Source organism: Trematomus bernacchii, unplaced genomic scaffold (assembly GCF_902827165.1).
Source record: "Trematomus bernacchii unplaced genomic scaffold, fTreBer1.1, whole genome shotgun sequence".
In the NCBI taxonomy this organism is placed as follows: Eukaryota; Metazoa; Chordata; class Actinopteri; order Perciformes; family Nototheniidae; genus Trematomus; species Trematomus bernacchii.
In genome coordinates this window covers 3,111,734-3,133,939 of record NW_022987821.1, presented here as the reverse complement: position 1 = coordinate 3,133,939, position 22,206 = coordinate 3,111,734, and positions in this window count along the sequence as shown.

Genomic DNA, 22,206 nt, shown 5'->3' with positions numbered 1-22,206 from the left:
ATTCAAAATGGCTGACAAGTGTCTAAATTAACGTCATCCGGCTAACGTTAGCAACCTTTAGCTTAGCAGTAGTGACCTGAAGTTACAGTAGGTTACCATGCTGAGGTTGTGTCTAGCCTAACCTTAGCTATTTACCACTGGAGATGGCATTCAACCATTATAAATATAAATATGTTCTGCAATATTCCAAAATCCAATGGAAAAATCTCACTTTTTGTCGGTGTAGGCCTTCTAAAATACGTCATCCCTTCACCAATCTACAATCCTTTGCCTTAACTTGCGTCACAAGTAGGATAACCATGTCATAATATGTCCTGGCCTTCTGAATACACAACAGGAGCAGCATCCCATAATCGTCTCATTGTCCATCAGCTGCGCTCCACAGTGGGCAGTGCCCTCTGTCTCTGCACCAGCAGAGGCGTCTCCACAGCTCGGCTTTAATGTGAAGGCAGTAAAAACATGATTAAAGTTTTACAGCGAGCCGGGTTAAGGACACGGCGTACTGAAGGACATGCAGAGAGGATTCACAGAGATAACTGGTATTAAATCTTTGCATTTAACAGTCTAAGTTATAGTTGCTTTTATTGTTTAATAACTACTGAAAAGTCAGAGGATCACAGAAGTCTTACAGGTCAGCCTGAGCGGGACAAGGATGGGGATTATCCATCTACTGCCATTACTAAAGGGTCACTGATGGCACTGCTACCAAGAGAGCTACAACCACGACAACAAATCTGTAATAAATATAGATTTATGAGCGTAAAGGTTGCTCCTAACGTTCTTCTACTCTTCGGAGTTTATTGGAAGTTCGCAACCAACGATAAGGTGCCTTACCTCCACCTACTGGAATGGAGTCTGGAGCATTACATTGGCAAAAAAATACCACAAAACAATCTCAATTAAATAAATAAAAAACATAAAATTACAAATTAATAAATAACATAAAATACAAAAATACCAGAAAATGATCTCTATTAAAGAAAAAAAGAAAATTACGAATAAATAAAGAAATACCGCTAAATTATTGCCATTATTTTGGTTGCCATTAAGACTTTTTTTGTAATGTCTTGTGCAGCAAATTCCCCAATGTCAAGCATGTGCATGTCATGGCCACGCCTCCTAGTCAAAGCTTCACTGTAACTCCATATACTGAACATATGATGTGTTTAACCCGCGTGCTGTGACAGATACGATCCGTGAAAGCGTTCATGGCCAAATGTCTCCCTCTCATGAAGACACTATCCTTATCTCAGGTTCGCCCCGGTCGTAATGACACCATTTCATGGCCCTTTCCCTGCACACACGTGCTCCCAGCGGGTCATTAGAGCAGACTTCTGCGATGAGGCACAATCGAGTTATCCTCAGGGAGCACATTACACCTCCGACAGAGCAGAGTGGCACGATGCTGAGGTAATGGCAGCCGCCAGCAGCACGGCCGCTGAGAAACATAATATCACATACAGATTGTGATGTGGAAACACAAGATGGGGACTATTATTTATTTATTTGGATGGGCATGGCCACTTTCTCAACCTAGTTCTCGGTGCAGAAGACCCTGTAGAAGAAGCCAGCGGTCAGCACATTGTGCATGATAGATGAGGAGCACAGGGACCAAGTATTCCCTTTATTCTGCATTTATTGTGAAAAGCTAGTTCAAGCAGTTGTGGAGCTGGATACCTAACTAGTTCACATAGTAAGCTTGCAGGGAAATACATTACCATAACATTTGCATCTTAAATATCAGCCATGCGTGCTGCAGCTTGGATTCGGGGCTTTTTGTCCCCATGTTAACAATCTGCTGAGCATTTATAAGCATTTACAAATAGAGCCATTGCCAACATATATTTTGATGGTGAATTCATGGCAAGGTAAACCAGAACTCTCCAATGAACGACACACAAGGATCTAAACAGGAGGAACGGAACCTAAATGCAAGCAGAGCTAATCACCAGGACGAGACACAGCTGGAGAGGGCAGGTGGAAACACAGGTGAAGAGAATCAGCCAATCAACAGGAAACACAATGACAGGTCATGACCGGAAGCATTTTTGGCTACAACTTGACTGTGAAATAATGTATAAATACACCTGCTGTCTGTAACATCTCAGAAAAAGAAAGCAAAACAGTTTATTCACAAACATTTACAAAAAGCTTCCCCATGCTAAGTGTTATATGTATGACTTCTCTAGGTCCAGAGAAGTCAGAATGGCTTTGATTGCACTCAGTGCTATAAATATGCAAATGTTTATTTGGTGTGATTAATCTTTCTCTATTTTATAATCACAATTAGACTCAATCAGAGCTCCATTTGAGGGATGCATACACACTTAACGTTCAATTATGGGACTGTTGTTGTACACCAGTGCTGTGACATTTAAGTAATGTACAAATTCATAAAATATAAATATATTGACCATAAATAATGACAACAAAAAGAACAGTAATTAATCACATGGAAAAATATTCAGCGATGTTGATTATTTTGATAGTTTAAGGAGGTTTATTTTAAGCATATTTTAATTTGTATTAATTTCCAATTTTAAAAGCTCTCTGTATATTATATATTTATTTGGCATTTTTGATAGACCTTTCTTCTTATTGGTGTTTAGATGTCATGTTTCAGGGCAGTGGCTTCAATGTAGTTGATAGACAATGAGTATTATCAATATTAAAATACAAGACAGATAATTAAAGCGTCCTTCTCTATCCTGCACCAGGGTCCTGACCTCTCAGTCTCGTTGAGCCGACAGTAAATGACTCGGCGTGGCTCACTCCTGATTGTGTTTCCCTTCCCTCCTGACGTCCGTTTGATGGTCTCCATTCAGTGCACAGAGTGCCGCTCACAGAGGCTGCCGCGTGAACGATGTAGCCATTTAGGAGATTGCAGCAATAAATGGCCGAGCACAATTTTCAATCCTCACTCCGGCAGCACAGAATGAATCCATTATTTTCATTGTGGGCCCTTTTGTCCAGAGTCTAAAGGACGCCGTGGGCTGAAAGTGATTGTTACATCTTCTGCGCTTTTTCACATGACCTAACTTCATTTAAGACTCAATAACTCCAAATTGAACGTGTGAGTTCTTACAGTGGCACAGTCATGTGAGTGGGGAGGCAGATACGAGCTGTACAAAATGAAGTTGGCCAACTCAAGGCTTCAAAACACAATTCCAGAAACCAATTTGTGACATCAGGGCGGTTAAGTAAACTTCCTGTTTACAGGCTATGCTCAAATCATGATTATTCTCTTCTTAGAAATAATCCAAATTGATGGCAAACCTCCAGAGGACAGTCACGACTCAACACAAAAGTCACATTCTAAGTTTCTCCTCAAGGTCTCTCTGCGGTTTGAGCTTTTTGTGTCGTTTGTGTAGAGGTGGCTGCAGAGATCAAGCTTTACAATGAAAAGCATTTGTGTGCTCCACATTTTCGCTGATGATGATTCACTGCTTTCAGCCTTTCATCACCGGCATCACTTTGATGCTTTGCGAAGCAGAGGGGAGGGAAATAGAGGAGAGGAAAGTAGCACATCCTGATTTATCATCGGGCTTCACTCAGATAATAACATGCTGTACCTCTTCTTCTCTTGCTCTTTCATTCATCCATTGCCTATAAAAACAGCATGTTTGTGTATCTTTCCTAAAACTTAAACTGATTTATATAGTTCAAACATGTCGGTCGACACGCAACAAATACATTCAGTTAGACTCATGGTAAAGCTAATTATGTTTGTAATATTTATGTTTATTTGGATATACAAACTGCATTATAAATCACTGTGATAAACCTCCCTCAGCTCTGTAATGGCTTTATTTCCTATAATGTGTTAAATAGATTTTTGTGCAATACCCTTTTTAATAAATAAAGAATAAAAATGTGCAATCAATTTGTCATTAACCAATATTGACAGACCAATTTTAGATATAACATTTACACACTGACTGTACAGTATTTCAGTAGTCTGTGTGCACTTCCTCACAGGGACAGAGGTGTGAAATGAACAGCCCCATTAAATTAAATGAGAGGGGGGGGGGGGGGGGAGCATTACTCTGAGGGGGGGACATGTGTGGCTGTTTAGAAGACGTGCCCTTGGTGTGTGTGTGTGTGTGTCCTGATGGCCATGTCTGTATTTACTGAGCGCTGAACCCATGTTAACTCACACAGCACCCGCACCCCATTACTGCTGCTGACCAATGACCCGCAGCACTCTCTGTCCACAACACATTAACACTGAAGTACTGGTCGGTCTCACACACACACACACACACACACACACACACACACACACACACACACACACACACACACACACACACACACACACACACACACACACACACACACACACACACACACACACACACACACACACACACACACACACACACACAATCTTTTACAAACACACCACTTGAAAGGAGTGACAACTACTGAGATAAACTTAGTGTGGCGTGAAAGGGAAACACTTTAGCAGTCATTGATGTTATGATCCTCAGCTATTTCAACACATTATCATATTTCTATGAAACAAACAACACCATTATGCAGCAATCAAAACATCCAAGGACGTCTGGGATTGTAGGGCAATTACGGAGTCTTTTTTATGACAATTAAAGAATAGAGAAAAGATAAGTAGGCTTCCTTTTGAAACAGAGGAATTGGGATAGTAACACCAACTTGAGCTAGCTGCAGAATAATCAAAAACATGGATCCAAAGATACTACAAATCAACCAGGTGAACTAAGATCTTATTTCTTTGAACTTAAACCGCTGGAAAGAGATTTTATTGCAGGGATTAATCCTGCATTTCATGGCAGGGCCTTTCAGTCTTACAATGGAATTGTCCTTAGGCAAGCACAACTTATGACTCGGTTTGTCCTAATCATGCATGAGCGTTTGGGGAGAATTCAGGCAAAAAGAACTAAGTGATACTTATTGGAGCAAGCATATTGAAATTGAACCTAATTCCCTCATGGCAAAGTGTATGACTGATTCAATTGTAGATAGAATAGAGAAAATATTAAGCGGCGATATTTGGGCTTCTCTCCAGACACCCGTCACTGTGAACAGATATCATAATGCCAGACTTTAAAAGGGTTCTCAATCCATGAACACTTTGTTGGCTTTCTTCCCGACACAGCAGGAAAAGGCTAAGTTGAGTAATTTTCAGGGCAAGTTTGAATAAGTCAATAAAAGTTTCATATTCCAAAAGCAAAGACTACCAAAACCCCAAAGTGGCCCAACAGCTTTGGACATAAATCTACGTTTAACTCGGTTAATCTGTTTCCAACCCAAAAAAAACCCTGTTAAATTGATGATATCTTGACAGTATATTGACATGATTCAAGCATTGTTACTACACTTTCAATTTCTATAGTGTCAAGGACATACAATAAATATAAACACTCCTAATCTCAGCACTTCCTGTTGCCCTTTTGACGTTTCTGTAAACCCAATTCCTTCATTTATCACATTTGACACATTTGTGAAGGACAGTGACAGCCTCACAAATGAATAGAGCCTTGAAAAACAAAGTGGATGTGTGGAGCGAGGGCTGGCGGTAAAGCAGAGACGCAGCCTGTCATTTACCATAGCGCTCATTATCAGCGTCTGAATGATGACTTGACGTGTCATTAGCGCTGCGTGCTGTAGCCCCGCGGAGTGCTTCCTGTCCCGCCAAGCTCTGACATCCAACAAATGATCAGCGCCCATGAGTGGCAGGAAGTGTGAACCCTGCGATGACGACGGGGATTGTCTCTGTGTCATGTGGTCGTCATGGCCGCACGTCCTCCTCCTCATTTGGAGTTAGCGGACGGAGGAATCATCCCGATCACTCATCAGGCTGTCCGGAGGAATCAGACTCAAAGGCACCAGCACAGCTTTCTGTTGCCCTCCAGGACTCGAGACTTGACTTCATGAGACGTGAGATATGTTTAGTTTCTCTGCATTGACGCAACACTTCACTTGGACGTCTACAGGGAATGTTAACGAGTAAATATACAACTAATACAGAACTCGTTGTCTATATGTTCCGTCTCTTAGCCTTTGCAGACCATTTACATGCACCTACATAACACATTAGAGGAAAGGGAAAACCCCAGGAAGCATAAAAAGGCCCCTTTAAATGTAAGCAGTCAACATCCCATACATAAACTACTCACACAGTGTCGTCCTGCACCGTCATCACTACATGGACCCACAGAGGGAAATCTAATTGTGCTGACTGACAACAGGCCATGCTGACTTCACTGAACCTGGTGTAATTATGTATGTTCTCTAGTGGCACTGAGAAATCACTAATTATGAGAGTTATTAGTCCAGATTGTAACTGAACCTCGTCTTATATATCTCACTGTCTTCATTAGAGCCTATTAAGAGGGTACTGAGGCTTTGAAATTACTAATGTGAGGTCACGAGCCAACAAATCATTTTGAATCAATAATCTTAGATCTCACGTCTGGCTTTTCAGCATCACTGGTGCAGCGTCCTCTCATCTTAAGGTGCTATATAAACACACTAAGCCTATGAAGCAAATATTTGACAGATTCCACCTGTCTTGCAATCTCAACAGAAACATAATTGTAATATCTTTTAATAACAAAACCTCTAATTCTCCAGGTAGGACCTGCCTGGACGTATCCTTCTCTCTGTTGAAACTGATCCATTCTGACTCTAAGCTGACAAGGTCACAATGCACGCTGAATATACCTCTCTTTAATTTTAGAATAATGGTGAAAGGCCTCCTGTGTATCAGAGGAGCTGCAACCTCCAACAACCTTGCTTCTGGACGCTGGCACTCCATTAATGAAGGTACACAAGCCGACAGAATCCAAATGTCCGGCTGTAGCGATCTGTTAGCATCCCCACACCGATAACACTGTTTACATAATTAATCATGTTGCTGAATTAATCTCTGGATACACAACCCAACATCTCCGTATCTGGACCGAATGTCTCTGGAGCTCTTTGTTCTGTGAAAGACATTTTCCGTGTTTGATTTCAGGCTCCGCTGGGTCCGCCATTCATTCATCTTTATTTCTGTACTTTGGGATTTGTTGTGACTCCTCATCCTCTGTTGGAAATGCAGCCACAGCCGGTAAATGGCGGGAAAGAACATGTGCAAAGACGGTGTAAAAGAGATGAGAGGTGGGAATTCAAAGGAGGCCCGATGACTCTTTTGAATTAGAAAATGGATGCTACAAATATTCACAACACTTATAAGCCTATATTGCACGGAGGCTGTTCTCCCTGCAGAATAATTACATGCCCACTGGAGATGTAAAAAGCTTATATGAGGCGGAATGTAATGAAGTAAGATATGAAATAAGTCATCAAAAGGAATACTTAAAACGGGACCTGCAGGAATCAAGAGATTTGCCGGGTAGAATCCACCAAACTCTTTTTCTTACTCAATCAGCTTTATGAGCTCGACAGGTGGGCGAGGATGTTTGTAATGTGACCTCAAGGGCCACACATATATCATACTGACAGTAAATGTGTTCTTTGTGAAGCCTCAAATGTTCTTTGTTTGTTGAGAGTGTGTCAGAGAGGAAGTGATTCAGCTTTGAGGCCAGGAGTGCGTGTTGGATAACAGTGCAAGCTGCTACATCTGTTCAGTATTAGGTTCAGATTTGTGAGCTTGGAAGTAACACATACTACTAAGATTCTTTGACATTTCCAGTGTGATTTGGAAGTTGGAGTATTATTGCTAAAGGGGCACACATATCAGTTTGAAGTTTGGGAGTAATACAAGTATTTCTCTAGGGATGTCATCAAACATCTTTGGACTTCTTCATTATTAATCACACTGACTTGTGAAGACTTAAAGGAGGGCATTTAGCAAAACTAGCATTAGCTGACACCAGTTTTCAAATGTATTCAGTTACAGGAACAATACAACCTGTAGAAAACCCCAGTTACTTTTGGATTACTAAATGCAATGCAATCCTGACAATTTGCTAATTTATGGTGATTTTGGAAAATGGCTTATCACGATGCATTCTATCAAAATGGAAATTGCCACTCACCATTTGATTGGATGTATCCGTAAGGTTTCTTTGACATGTTCTTCTTCAGCACTATTCTTTCGTCAAGATAGTTCAATTGGTAGGCTGAGGGTTTAAAAAGTGGTCTGCAGCTACAGTATACAGCACTGAAGTAGGGCAAATCACTTCATAATGAGCCTCTCATTCCACCATCACACCCTGATGGCGGCAGAGCGGCAGTGGTCTGGCCACCGAGAACAATCTTAGGTTCCTCGTCTTCCTTAAGGAAACTTCGACATGTGCAGCCAGGCATTGAACCTCCGAAACCAGCAATTAATGGACAATCTAAGAGCTGCCAATCTTTCCGTTCAGGGTTGACCTTGGAAAGAGCGGTGAAGAAAAACAATCCGTCCCATTGGTCCATTTAGCCGCTGCTGTGGACTTTCTGATCGTGTTTATTAGCAAATGGACCATAAATGTCTTAATTTTGTCCTGACCTAAATCGTGGTTGGATTATTTTCTTGGCAGTAACAAATCTTTGGAGAACCCATTTCAAGAGGAAGCTGAGGTGAAGAATTAGGCCAATCAGACGGCTACATTGATACATTTGATTTCTTATACTGTAATGAATGTGTTGCCTTACATTTTGATGAAGAATCCATTATTCCTTCTTTAAAATAAGCAGGTCAGTTATTCCCACCTCATCACGATGTAATGCATATTTAAAGCAGGATATGTTCTCAGCCAATTTAAATGATCAAACCGTTTCTCAGCGTATGGTTTTGCTTTTCATTCAATTTACATGAAATGTGCCCCTGTTCTGAAAAAGGAGCACGTTTAATGACATGTAGTTAAGCCTATAGGCTCTACTGTGAATTATAGTGAGAAAAGTAATCATACAGTCCTTCATTAATATTGAGCCTTAGCAGTCTTCGCCATACATCATGCATTAAGTCATACATTAAATTATGAGTCACTTATTTAAAGATGAGCATACTGCTAATGCTATAGATGTAGTCTAAGTAAATGATAATATAATCAGAGTAGGCATGTTTCATTGCTAACCCACAATGTATTCATGTGAGTTGATGTAAGTCAAGGAAAGGTGTGTGTGTGTGTGTGTGCGTGTGTGTGTGTGTGTGTGTGTGTGTGTGTGTGTGTGTGTGTGTGTGTGTGTGTGTGTGTGTGTGTGTGTGTGTGTGTGTGTGTGTGTGTGTGTGTGTGTGTGTGTGTGTGTGTGTGTGTGTGTTTTCTATTCACGTGGCATTCAGGCCAGTCTGTGGTATCGACATATTGAGCCGTGTGCCTTGACCTGTGCCGGGTCACCAAATTGAGTCATCATCAGTTTAAAGTATCTCTGAGGCAGACCCTGCGCTGACGTCGATAATTTATGTGGATGGCACAATGATTTTAGGAACAAGTGGTGTATTGATCAACACGCCTCTAGAGCGGCGGGAAATGCCAAATCGTGTAACTGCAGGCTTTTCTGCCGGGGTTTGACTGGTGGAGGAAACAGGAGATCATACTGTTTGCAACGGCTACAAATGTTGATTTATAAAACAGAGTAAAATGGTTATGAGTCGTGTTCCAAGATGGCAGCACGTTGATTTGTTTCTGTCTCTGTTAGTCTCATTCTCGTTGTTTTTTTTGGCATTAACTACCTCTTGTGCATACTGACATTTAAAAAAAATTATTTAGCTTTTTAGACCCGTTTTTAAATTGGTCTGCTGCGCTTTTAAAAGTTTTTTGGCTGTTTTGCGTCGTTTTGTGCCGGTGCCTCGCTGTGACTGGATTGTTTGCTCTCTGCCTGAGCTGTCGCTCTTTCGGACTGTGGATTGCTGTCTGTCCTGCCGTGCTGTCGGGGGCTGGTCGACCTGAGCTGCTGATCGACCTGAGCTGCTGGGACCTGAGCTGCGGATCCTGAATTGGGTGTGTTGCAGCTCAATGTTGCCTAAAGCTACCCTTGTGTTCGCTTTTTTCCTGGGATTAATTGTCAGCCCGCATGTTGGCAAAACTGACGGATTGCCTCCCAGCGATGCCTCTGTTCACTTCGGACATTCGGATGGTGGAACCTCTGGAGCGCTGACTCCATCGGATAGTTTTTACCAAAAGCTGACGTTTCATGGCACGAAATGCGCTCTCCCGTATGCCCTTTTGACTCTGGACTCGCTAATATCGAAGGATCGGAGCAGCCCTGCCCCTCTGAGGAGTGACGCGTCCAGAGCACATGTAAAAAAATCATCTTCCAGACTGTTAATATTGTTACTGCTATTACTCTCTGGTAACGTTAACATTAACCCTGGTCCTGAGTGTTTCTCTGCTTCCTTGCATCATTTGCCAACTCCGAATGAGTTTAGCTGTAGGCAAGGATTGGGTTTTCTGCATGTTAATGCTAGAAGCCTAGTGCCCAAATTAGATGTTTTCAAGACCTGGTTTTTAGTTGCTAAGCCTGATATTGTTGTAGTTTCTGAAACCTGGTTAAAACCCTCTGTCACTGACACTGTTATTCAGATTGATGGATATAATGTATTCAGAGCTGATCGTAAAGGCAGAGCTGGTGGTGTTGCAATATACACTGCTGAGAAACTACAGTGCTCTGTCCTTCACTCAATTTCAATTCCAAGGCAATTTGAGTTGCTAGCAGTCCAAATAACTATAGCAAATGCTCCTCTCACTGTTATTGGCTGTTATAGGCCTCCATCGGCCATCATGGATGCAACTACTAGCCTTACTGAATTGTTGTCTAAGTTTTCTTCTGAAATCATTTTATTGGGTGATTTAAATTGGGACTGGTTAAGTGATAAATCCTCACAGTTTAAGCAGGTTTGTGATTCTTTGAACTTAACTCAGCTTATTGTTAGTCCCACTAGAATAAACCCTGCCAAACCCAATAACGATACCCTTATAGATGTCATTCTAACAAATGCAGCTCATAAGTATGTGTCTGTTGGTGTTTTTCCTAATGATATCAGTGACCATTGCACTATCGCTTGCGTTAGGTGCACTAAGTTGCCCAAAGCCAAGGGCCTTATTGTGCTCAGGCGCTGCTTCAAACACTTCTCTGAGCAGGCTTTCCTACACGATCTGGCGGAGGTTAAATGGCACTTCATAGCGTTAATTCCATCTGTTGATGTTGCCGTCCAATTTTTTATTGATCACTTTTTATCGATTATTAATAGACATGCCCCCCTTAGAAAATTCAGAGTTAAGAATAGGAACACTCCATGGTTTACTAGAGAACTATCTGATCTCATTCATGATCGAAATAAGCAATGGTCCTTAGCTAGAAAGTCTAACACTAGTGATGACTGGCTTCTTTTTCGTGTCCTCAGAAATAAATGTTCTGCCCTTATTAAAAAAGCTAAAGCTGATTACTATCTGAGCTTAACCACTGATTGTTTTAATGACCATTCCAAATTCTGGAAAACAATTAAATCACTTCAGAACAAGAAGGTTTCTAGTTTCCCACAAAAACTGAAGGTCAGTGATTCTTTTATTTCAGATTCAGATGGTATGTCTAATGCCTTGAATGCTCACTTCAAAAAGGCTGGTCACATTTTTGATGAGCAAAGTCATGACTCTCTAAATGGTCGTACTCACAGCCCTAGTCAAGAGTTGAACTCCCCTGTTTTTGATTTAGCTTATTTCTCGGTCTCTGAAGTCTTACAGGGTTTGCACTCCATTGATCCTAAAAAGTCTGCCGGGCCTGACGGCCTTGACCCGTTCTTTTTAAAAATTGCAGCTCAGATGATAGCACAACCAGTAACTGATATTTTTAATCTCTCCCTGTCCACTCACACACTGCCAGCTGTGTGGAAGCAAGCTCTGGTATCGCCCCTCTTGAAAGCTGGTGATCCCACGGAGTTGAATAACTATCGTCCTATCTCAAATCTTTCTGTGTTATCAAAGATTCTTGAGTCCCTTGTTTCTACTCAGCTAAAACTTTTTTTAAATTCACACAACATCCTTAACCCTATGCAATCTGGATTCAGATCAAAGCACAGTACTGTGACTGCCAGTCTGAAAGTCTTAGACGATATTAAGGCTGCTTTGGATAAGAAATCAGTTTGTGTTGCATTGTTTATTGACAAAGCATTTGACACTGTAGATCACCACATTATGTCTAATGTTATGTTGGTGTCTCGTTTCGGTCACAATGCCATTTGCTGGTTTCAGAGTTATCTAACCGACCGTACTCAATGCGTCAGGTTGGGTAGTACTGTCTCTGACCCTGTCACCTTAGAGAAGGGAGTTCCACAGGGCTCTATCTTGGGGCCCTTGCTCTTTTTATTATATGTAAACAATATTTGTAATCAGATGCAATTTTCTACCTATCATATGTATGCTGATGACACTATTGTATACTCGTGTGCTACTTCTCTGGATATGGCCGTTTCCAATTTAAAATCAGATTTTATCACGCTGCAGCATGCGCTTCTTGATTCCAAACTGCTATTGAACAGTAAGAAAACCAAAGCAATGCTTTTTGCTCCCAAGTCAGCGTCCTCCTCTTGCCTCTCCATTGACACCCTTGATGGCGTTTCTGTTGAGTTTGTTGATACCTACAAATATCTGAACTTTAAACACCATATTGAAGTTTTAACAAAGAAATTGAAATTCACTCTTGGCTTCCTTTTCAGATTTAAATGTTGTTTTTCAATTTCATCCCGTAAAAGGTTGGTCTCTGGCTTATTCCTGTCCCAGCTGGACTACGGTGATACGATTTATAGATTTGCCTGTCCCACTGTTTTGGTCAAACTTGACCCACTTTACCATGCTGCACTGCGTTATATATCAAATGCACCCTATAGGACTCATCATTGCACATTGTATAGCCTAACTGGATGGTCCTCACTTACTATGCGTAGGATGCAGCACTGGTTTTTATTAATGTATAAAGCCATTTTAGGTAAGCTTCCACTCTACATATGTGTCAGATTTGCCCCAGTTTGTGACTCTTACAACCTCAGATCCAGTGCCTGGATACGGTTCCAGGTTCCTACTGTACGGACTGAGGCTGGAAAAAGGAGTCTTTCTTATTATGGTCCTTGGTCTTGGAATGACCTTCAATCACGCCTTAAACTGAGGGCACTTGTCTCTATATCATGTTTTAAATTGAAGTTGTCTGAAGTCCTCACCACCAGCTGCTCTTGCAGTAACAAGTAGTGTACTTTTTTTATTGTCCTAATGTGCACAATGTAGTGACTGCTTTTTCGTCTTTTGTTTTCTTTGTTATGTTCTCTGTATTTTATATGTTTGTGTTATGTGTTATGTGTGACGTTGCTGCCTTCTTGGCCAGGTCAGCATTGAAAATGAGATTTTATCTCAATGTTTTTATCTGGTTAAATAAAGGTTAAATAAAATAAAAAGTTTGAAAAACCTTAAGTTCCTCTCAAGACAGAAAACTGGTGAACAGAGTGGAGTATTAAGAAGCTGAAGAGGAAGAAGATTGGGAGAAAAGTGAGTTCAGAGAAATTCAGAGAGCGAAGTCAATACTGTACAAATTCAGAATTCTGAGAAATAAGACAGAATTGTGGGACTAAATTCGAACTTAAATCCAATCTTACATTTTCTCAGAATTCTGAATTTATTCTCACAAAAACAAACACCCATCCTAATCATCTTCCATTCAAACCAAGGCTTATCGAACCTAAAAACATCAGGTGGACATGAACACGAGATGAATCATCATGTTGCTCTGAACCATCATGTTGCTCTGAATCTGTTGAAGCCTGTTTTGAAACATTACTCACATTTAAAAAGCAAGACTGTTGTTCCTTTTCTTCCACCTCTCAGTGAAATATGTGAAGCAGGTACAAGAAAAAGAAAGCACAGAATGGGAACCATTTGGAAAAATAATGCTGATCGCAAGTTCATCTCCTTGATACTCACAACAAACTCTAAACTGATCAATGGCAGAACCGTCATCATTCTGCTTTTTCTTTTCCCTATTTTCTCTTCTTATAAAATCTGATAAAAGATATGAGTCTATTCAACAAACTCAAATGATCCAAGGTGCTAATGTGGGTTGTTCCTCTGTGAGAATGTAAAGGTGACCTCTGTGTTTTGGGATGCTCATGATTCACATGCACTCAGTCCTGGAGCACCATTAGCAGAGAAATGTGGAGAAATGCACAAGGATGCTCATATTGGCAGACCCTGAAGAATTACCCAAGAATCCTGTGAACTGTTGCTTGTTGAATAACGGCGATAATAATTATAATTCTTGATATAACAGGTGAGTTAAGAAAAAAAAGCCTAATTATTACGTTTTTGATTGTCAGAATCCTTGGGAATCATTGTTCTGTGGATCTTTTAGAGATGCAATCTTACCATGAACGTTTGCTCATGCCTTAAAAAAAGAAAACTCTTAAATGTATCTCAGTGTTCCTCACAATATGGATCATACATATCAAGAGATTTTCCGCAGTACAGAGCCTTTAATGTATGGCATCATCCTCCGAGTGTCGGGATGAGAATATCATTTGAAGTTTTAGTGTCACATGCATTGAAGGTGTGCTCTAAAAAAAAAAGACCCAAGCTTTGTCTTTCCAAGAGAGGACGTCTTATGACGAAAGATCTGAGGGCTCAAAATGACGTTAAGGTCAGTTGGAGGTTCATAATATCAGTTTTGGTGCTTTTCACTTGATTGCTTAGCCCCATTTGACTTCCTGTCTGAGACTGGTGGGGCTGTTGTAAAAGATATACAACATTAATGTAGCAGAATGGGATGCCCTTTCTTTGGATCACAGCTCAATGATTTAGGCTGATAAGGGTGTATTTTAATAGTCTAGTATTAACAGTATGAGAAAAATTAATGATGTACTTAAATGGTATTTGCTGCTGACAAAACTCTCCATGTGGATCTTCTCCTCCTCACAGCCTCACCCACAGCCCCCCCCCCCCCCAAACCCACTGCACAGTCTATAGACAATCACAGTGGCGTTTTAATTTGTCCCCTCGATATCTTATTTGCCAAGAAAGGACCCTGGAGAGGACTCAGCCTAAAAGAGCACACGGCATTATCGAACCAGCCTAGGATCACATAAAGGGCTCAGTATTGATGCAGACGGGCGGACGGGTGACAGGGGAGGGAAAGCGGGGGGGGGGGGAGAAGGATCTGAAGTACACGATGTGCCAGTGGCAAGATGAGAGAGACTGCAGAGAACATGGTGGTGATGTTCTGGTAAAAACATGACTTCAAAAGTACCAAAAGCTGCCAGATAGGACCAGAAAGAAGATTAATGACGTTACCTATGCATCATTGCCTTTTGAATATCAGGAGTGGTTAACATTAGCTTAACACCAACATTAGCTTAACATCAATATATTGTATTATTGTTATCATGTATTTAAATACACTACCTTGTAACACCAGCATGCATTAGGCATTTCATATCTACATTTTTAGCTGCACATTGAGATGTTTTTTTAAAGATCCTACTTCGATGAGCTTAGAAAACTGCCTGTGCTCATTTGAAAATAAGTGTATTGGATTTTCTAATTCAAAGGCGGAGCAAAGTCAGGCTGTAATTCCTCAGGTTAAGCCATTCACTACAGCAGGAAGCCATTAGGATGGACAGGGTGCTGACTCAGCGCCTGCCTAAATCACCCAGGTAAGGCCTCAGCCATCTGCTCCGTTTCATAGGACAGATACATCAGTTTGGGAAGGGACAGACCAATCAGAGCGCTGACAGACAGCCGAGCGCTGGCTGCAGTTTGACTGGAGGAGATACCTGATCAGGAGCCCAGCATTCAATATTCATCGCCTCACATTATTTATCCCCAAAGTTTGTCTGCTGAACTCAGTCACACGGATCAGCGGGCACAGCAGAGGAGGCACATAACTGAGCATGATTCATCTCCTATACACAATGTACCCCCCCCCCCCCCCTCCAAATGATCTGTTATTAGCATTGTACACAACATCAAACTACAATGAGTTTATTGCAATCCATCTTATCCCATACTTCTTTAAGAAGAAATCAATGATCGATTAAGAATTAAACATCTAATCTTAAGGCACTGGAGGCTGAACGGTAAAGACAGCTTTAAAAGCTAAGAAAACATTTGTGGTTGGTAAGGCATTTGGATCTCCCCAGGACCCTGAGAGTATTACCTCCCTGCAACCAAATGACCAGTTGCTCTTTATTTCCATTAGAGCTAAGTAATTATTCACTTGGCCCTGTAGCAATCTCACACCTGTATGAAGATATTACATTTGAGTCCTAACAAGATGCATTCAGACTTTCGTGAATCCCCTTCTCTTTGGAGGGAGGACACTGGTCTGAAATAGTCGTTGACAAAGCAAATCAATATCTAATTACAAGCCGCACATTACGGTGCTTCGGCGGGGGAATGGGGAGAGGCCTTCCCTTCCTCCTTAAACCAAGGGCTCAATAACACCTTGTAGATTATTTCTTCACCCATCATTTGCATGCTGGCCCAGTAATGGCCCCCTCACTTTGAAAAGTGCTGACTTTAAGGCAAAAAATGGTAATAGATTCTCAAAGGACGAAGATGTGTCTTGCCGCGGTCCATCACTCAGCCTAAGCTGCATTCGATTTACACCACAGAAAGGTAATAACGTTGCCACTGGAGGTATGTTTGTCTTGCAGAAACTTAAGCGCCATTCTCTGGCTCCAATTGTTTAACAGAGGCAGGATTCTGTATGGATGGAGTGAATCATAGCGACCTTTCTGTACTTAGACGAAATGTAAAGAATCCATATATAACACGGCTTCAGGAAGTCCTGAAGAGCAATAAAAGGAGAGGAATGCAGCACAATTATTGCATTTAACACCATTTATTTCCTGTCAGGCGATGTGTGAAAATGTGATTGTGTGAGTCTCCCATGTTAAACTGAGCCTGAGGTGATGAGCTGGATGGAAATTGCCTCTGGATAGGCCTGAGCAGACGGAGGTCAGCGTACCTCCACAGGGGAGAGCTGTCAGTCCATGGGGCTTCACTATCACATCTGCTATTCTAATTAAACAGTTGGGAAGGCAGGGACACCGGATCTGACAGAGTTCACTTAGCACTTCTGAGCACATGGAGCATCTGTGCAGAGCATGATTCTCTTTAGCAGCACTGCACAGGTAAAGAACATGTGAACTGGAATTTGGATTATTGCTGGAAATGATGTACGTTTTATAATAGTTCAAGCATAAACTCAATCGCCAGAAGTCAAAAGTAAGGATATAAACGAAAATAAATCACGGCTGCATAACATTCACTAGTGGGGTATTTATTGACATATTTTATGTTGTAGAAAACTTATGATAACCAAAGATTGAATTGGTGACCAAAGGTAACAGGAAGTGGGGTTTAAATTTAAAAAGGGGGCCTTAGAAAGTGCAACAGGTCCCAGGAAGTCATGTCCCAGCAATCACAGCTAATATTACATCCTTCGATCAAATACATGATACTCAAATGTGATATATATATATGTATCTTGACAATGTGAATGATATCCAGCCTCTTAAATCCTTCACATCTGATCGAGCTACAGCCAAAGGTCATTGTAAACCTCGGCTAATCAACGGCGACAGAGACATTTTTCGACATTTCCAATAAGTCACCGCTGTCAATAGCGACGGTATATAAAGTTCACACAGCCTTTTGCGGGAGGATTAAGCTGGGTACAGTCATGTTTGGACGGCTCCATCTATCAAGCACTAAAAGTGAAGCAGATATGCATTGGGTCATCCTTCTCCTTGTCACGCCATAAGAGTACGCCAGCGTGCACATAAATCTTCCCCCGGTTTGCCACAGAGAATTAGCTCGACGCTTTGCAATGATCCCAAAGCTACAGACATTTCTCTTGATGCTAATAGATTGATGATTATACGTGCTACATCATCTGATTATGCATGTCGGCTGTTGCTTTCTCACGCTAGCATAGCCGAGGGCGAGGCTAGGACATCTCTGCAGGTACAGTACTATATGATGTGCTTTACAAATGATTCATGTGCTAAGACTCCATGTAACTAGATAGAGCAACATGTCAAGTGATAACTCGCCTGCAATGAATTATGTAGGGATGATATTCAGCAAAACCATAACAGTGTATTAAATGCTATTTATTCTTTAAGAAATATGGAGACAGGAAAGTACTTTTAAGGTATGCAATCCATATTGTGAGCAGGTACTGTATATTTCTGTGTATTCAATTAAAAACAATTCAGCAATACGCCTTGTATTAATAAATACAGTAACAATTTAATTTAGTAAATAAAAAGTATATAAAATATTATGAATTCATAATTACCGTATGTGTAATTATATATTTTTTTTCTGATTTAGAAAACTAAATCATTGTTTAAATAACAATACATAATTATTCATATAAAATTGAATATTATGTTTTTTTTTTTCTTAACTCAGTTATTGATGGTTGTTTTAGATATGTTATTTATTCCCATTTTTACTGATTTTGTAGTCGTTTTTTGTTATACTTTGGTTTTCCAGAGAGCAAGCAGCTGCAGTCCACTATCTCTAGATGCCAAAAAAAAAGCTAAATCAATAAAATAAGTGCTCGCCTCCAGTTTTGCCAAGTTTGTTCCTTTTTTTTAATCTTGAAAACATTCAGTGACATGTCTCCTGTTAGTGAGATCCAGCCCCGGGTCCTAGCTCACTGCTTAGTGTTACACCTAATAAAACCACTAAATAATGACATTATTGGGCAAAAAGGGGCGCTGACAGCCAGTCCGGGGTTGCTCTGACGTGATTTAGCTTTACTGAGTGCAGCAAACACAACATTAGCACTTTCACAGCCGCTGCCCTCGGCGTGATGCTGACCTTGTTATCGCCGCCTCTCCTTGGGTTTTCAACTCTTAAAGAGATTTTCTAGTCAGCATTTCTCACTTTGCACACCAGCTCCTCCTCACAGTGGGACCGTTTTTTAATTTAATTTGAATAAGCCACCAAACGTAAACACATGCAGAGTTCTCTTTCTGCATTCAAAGCAAGATAAAAAGCAGATTTCATACGCATTATTCACAATGCCTTGGGTGTGCATTTGTTAATTTGAAGCAATTAGGTCCAACTCTTTAAAACATGTGCAGAACTCCATAGTTAATTCTTAAACAGAGGCTGTTACAATCTTTAAAGGACCATGAGTTTGTCTGCATAGATTAGGCTCTTACCGTTAGAAGAATACTGCTTAGCCACGCTCGCTAACGTGCTAACTTTGCTGTTACTCTCTTATTTGTTTACATAGGGCGTGCTCTATTTTTCTAAACCACTTCTTTAAAAATACATTGCAACTGAATTATTCATAGCTTATTACATTTTGTTAAGGTGCAACAGACTTTGAAGGAGAATTGAGTTGCATCTCTGCATATGTACAGCTCCACTTTCATTTCAGATGCAAAGACGGTCATAGCGAGCGGTGCAGAAATGATTAATGTGCATCCGTGGAAGGTGTTACCATGGGTGTTGATCACAGGCAGGATGATTAGCATGATGGGAATGCACGTAGAAAATGACTTTTCAAATCAAAAAATGGTGTCTTTGGTTATGGAAACCTGATCTAGCCTAGCAAACGGGTATAGCGCTAACAAAAAAGGTCTTGCTGTGAGGTAAATAGTTGTTAGGCTTTTTTCTGTATTCTGTTCTTGCTTCTAAATGTATTTTGTAGCCAGGATAAAGATGCTGCTGCGGCTCCGGGAGGAATCCACACTCCCTATGCAGAGGGGGTCAGTCCCAATCTGAGCGAGAGAGAGAAAAAAAAAACTCTGTTCAATCTTTCCCACTAAATTACCTTGGCAGATATCAAACAGAGTCCTTCACTGCTGCTGAATGATAATTGTAGCCGGCTGCCTGGACCAATACTCGGGGGTCATCCATGGCAGGGAGCCTGGGCGCCGTGAAGGAATTACTGTTGCCTTTCTCCCCCTCCCTACTCCGTCCTTGCTATGCGTTTCAAACAGAAAAACTTCTCAATGACAACCTACAGTAGAAGAAATTACACTTAGAGGTGTAAAGTGGCATCTCAGAGTAGGAAGCGAGGCTTTGCTGATCCTAAGTTGTCAAGGTTAGAGTTATTTAGTTTAATTAATTTAAGGCAACATTAGTAACTACTTATAATTATGCACGAAAACACCACAGAAACCATGTTGAACCAGACCGTAAAGGTGTTCATTTATTCGGTTGTTGGGCGTTTTGCCATCGGGGTCTTTTGGTGTTTTTCTGTAACAGTTCGCACGGACTCATTTGTATTCCTTTTATGCTGATATCATGCATTCTCATCTTTAAACCTGTCCTTGCTCAAAGAGAACTTCTGAAGCTGTATCACTAGCTTTCACATCTGAGTGTGAGGAGTGTTTTCTTAGTTCCTGTCAGCTGCGTTCTTCAGAGGGATCCTGAGTGGACATAAGTGGATGAAGGTAAAAAGCCAAAGGAATCTTGAGCTTTTACAACGGAGACAAGAGAAGAGTTTTCATTAGCACCAGCTCTCATATAAAGTACTTCCGACTCTAAAATAGGTCACCTGTGCAGAGAATCTTGTCACAGAAAAGTCCAACATGTAATCCGTCTTAAAGTGTATGCCACTCACGCGGTCACCTTTTAGACTCTCTCCCATATTTAGCCAGCTTTAAGTTGAGCGGACAGAATGAAAAGGGACTCATTTCAACGACATAATAGGAAGAGACCCTTTTCTAAATGGCAAAATGAATCCGCGATCGACCGGCCGCACATTAGTGCTCACATATTCAGTGCCGTAACCAAGCCTGAAACCAAATGTCCATACCTGTTACAGATGCAATTTATACACATCAGTGGCTCGGGCCGGCCGCTCAATAGAGAGCTCAGGATCACCTTGTGACATGTAAATGAGGGTCCTTTAGTGTCAGCAGACCAGCAGGGCTAAATGAGCCTTATGATTTTCCATCACCATCCACCTGATTGTGACAGTCCCTATAGAAACCTCAGGGCCTCTGCTGCTGAAAACTCATTACGCCTCCACTGAGACCAATACACTATCGACGTGACATCTCAAGGGCTGCACTGTTTCTCACTGATATTGCGTTGATCCTTTATTCCTCGAGCTTGCTCATAACTTTGATTAATTCATATAATCAATGCACCTTGGTTTGTTTGTTTTGAATGTGTAATTTAAAGCAGAAGTTTGTCAGACTTTCTGGTGCAGTTTCTGACTATACAAACACATCCGTTCTGCTAATGGACTCTTTCTCTATACTGACTTCAACACTTTACATTTCCCACAATGCCTGAGTCTCTATACATCATAATCATTAACTGGAAACAGATGTACATTATAATCAGCATGGCTCTCATGTATTTTATGCATTGCAAAATAGATGACTTTTCAAGTGCTTTTACGCAGGCTGTCCGAACCCATCTGGCACAAGAGCCGCGTAATGACGACTTTCTCTCGCTGTGTAATTCTGCGCGTGGATCAACTCAACATGATAGTTCATACTCATCATTCTAGAGACTGTTTTGCATTTATTATACAAGTAAAATGTATGGTCATTAACACCCTGGAGTGTATGTCCTTGACTTAATTCATTATGTTGATTGATTCTCAGCTAAATTATGAGCTTTCTGCTGTACTCCTGGGGTCGTATTCATGAAACTTCCTAGTACAAAGAGATGCTCCGAGTGAAATCCCTAGAGTTATGATATTTTCTAGGAATGTCCCCTTCACAGTCAAGACTGGATCCTGGTAGATATAAAAGGTATTCATAAAGCATCTTATCTATGCCTTTAAGATAGCTCCTGAGTGAAAAACAGTAGTAGGGAGAGGGCATTAGAGAAAACGCAACGAGGAAAATGACTATAAAATGCACATTTATATACATTTATATATCATGTGTTCATATAATGTGTGTGTAAACCATGACTCCACCAAGGTGTGCTTCTGTGGGCATGCAAGTGTTTAACGGCAGCTCAACAGTAACTTAAACACATCGAACCCGCTCCACCTCCAAATAAATAATCCCCAAATAAACACCCTTACGCAAACAAACAGTCCTAAACACTGCACGCCTCACCATGACAAATTAAAAAAGGGGAAGTGGATTAAGGGTTCTGCGACAGAGAGTGGAAAAACTGAACAAATAACCCGTCAAATACTGTGTCCGCGCTCGGATTACCTCCAGCCCCAGAACTACATCTGCTCTTGATCCAATCAATTTGCTTTCTAATTAAGTCTGAAGGTGAGGCTCTGCACGACAAATCTCCAAACACCTGGCCA